The sequence below is a fragment of the Charadrius vociferus genome, unplaced genomic scaffold (genome assembly GCF_000708025.1).
Source record: "Charadrius vociferus isolate BGI_N301 unplaced genomic scaffold, ASM70802v2 scaffold260, whole genome shotgun sequence".
In the NCBI taxonomy this organism is placed as follows: domain Eukaryota; kingdom Metazoa; phylum Chordata; class Aves; order Charadriiformes; family Charadriidae; genus Charadrius; species Charadrius vociferus.
Genome location: NW_009646410.1, coordinates 825,717 through 827,645, shown reverse-complemented (window position 1 = coordinate 827,645; position 1,929 = coordinate 825,717).

Here is a 1,929-nt window from a genome sequence, read left to right as displayed (position 1 = left end):
GAGACAAAAGTCTCGGTGCCGCTTCCCCGGCCAGGGGAGGCCGCACCGTGAGGAGAATCCCGGCGCGGGGGGAGGCGCCGGCACCCGCACCCCACCTGCCCACAAAGCCACCTCTGAGGACATCACCTCAGGTACCATCGGGCCACCAACGCCCCCATCCCTGTCACTCCCCGCCATCCCCGCCGAGGCCCTGCTCCCTCACCACCACCCACACCCCACCTGCCCACAAAGCCACCTCTGAGGACATCACCTCAGGTACCATCGGGCCACCAACGCCCCCATCCCTGTCACTCCCCGCCATCCCCGCCGAGGCCCTGCTCCCTCACCACCATCAGCCTTCAAGTTGCCTCAAAATCAGGGCGCAACTCCAAAGCCCATGGATGAACAATACAGAGGCCATCAAGGGGCGGCAGGTGTCCGCACAAGGCCTCTGTGGCATTAAGAGGTTGGCTCCAACGAGGATGGAGAAATTCCCAATGGCCTGTGGGGACACGCAGGGCTGCTGCAGCGGGGACAGCGTGATACCCCATCACCTCCGGTGAACACACGGAGCAATAAAATAATGTGCACTATCGGACAATTTTTGCACAGTGGATTAGTCCCTTAAAATTAGGCAAGTCCTAATTTTATGGAGCACAAAAGAAGCCCAGCAATGCTGCTCACCACTGTTTAACAGCAAGAGGCTGTATGCTTTTGTGCCGCGTATCTTCGCCACATGCCAGCACAAAACATGTACAGCACGGGATTTAAGTTACCAGATGTTGGCTACTGACCTATCTGTGTCAAATCCACCTTTGATTTCGTGACTGGGAGCTTCCTGAACTCCCTGCAGCTTTCAGGCACGCAGATGCTTCCTTGATCATCACAACTTTTGCTCCAAATTAACGCATCAGGACCTCCCACTGCAAATGTTATTTTAATCATTACTTACATAAAGGGGGGAGAAGGGGGAAAGAAACCCCCTACCTGTTCTATCCACCCTCCCAGTTTGCCCTAATAACAGCTCTTAATACCCTCAAAACACTTTTCTCTACAGAATATTTCTTTTTGGCTTGGAAAATGCAAGCTTTGTTTGTCCTACTTCACTCTATGTACAACATGAGGTCAACTGTCTGAATTACCACCAGTCTCAATATTAACTCAGGAAAAAGCTGAACTGCTAAAACTACACAAACAGGACCACGGTATTTTATTTTTTCTAATCTGGGATCTGTTAAAAAAAAAAAAGCACCAACCAGTATTTAGGTCCCCAGGGAATTCTCTGTCACATCACATCTTTAGATGTAGATTAAAGGGAAATTGTAAGTAACATGACACAGTTATTTTAATTCTATTATCCCTTAGGCTTGGGCATTAAGAAGTCAAATGATATCTACTTGCGTACAGGTAAGCATCTGCTCTCTGGGGAACTTTCAAAAGTATTTTGTCATCTGAATGCTTTTTATTTAAACCCACAGGATTTGACTCTTAAATTTGTACCCCTGAGACATACGGAGCCATTTTTTAAAGTCAAGATGAAGAAAAACACGTTCCCTCTGACAAAGCTAGTTTTAAAATTCTAAATCTTCAGTATTTCCAAGAGACCCCACTGATCTCTCAGACAGTTCTGACTGCAGGATAGTCTTTAAATAAAAGCTGCTTTACTGATTATTTACCCATAACAAGATGAAGGGGTTTATGAAGACTGCTACAGAAACTGGGCTTACCATCCTTCCCCAGATGACGTTTGACCAGAACAATTCTCAGCAGCTGTTTGAAAAACTCTAGACACCAAACAATTCCACCTGTTGTGGAAATTCATCCTGCAATGAATGCAATACGCATCTGGAAGTCTGAACAAGACTCCAGGAAATGCAAGGGTTAGGCCAGGAGAGATACCATTGGCTTGAGAAAAGCCTCAGCTTGGTCATCCTCCCATGACCAAGGGTT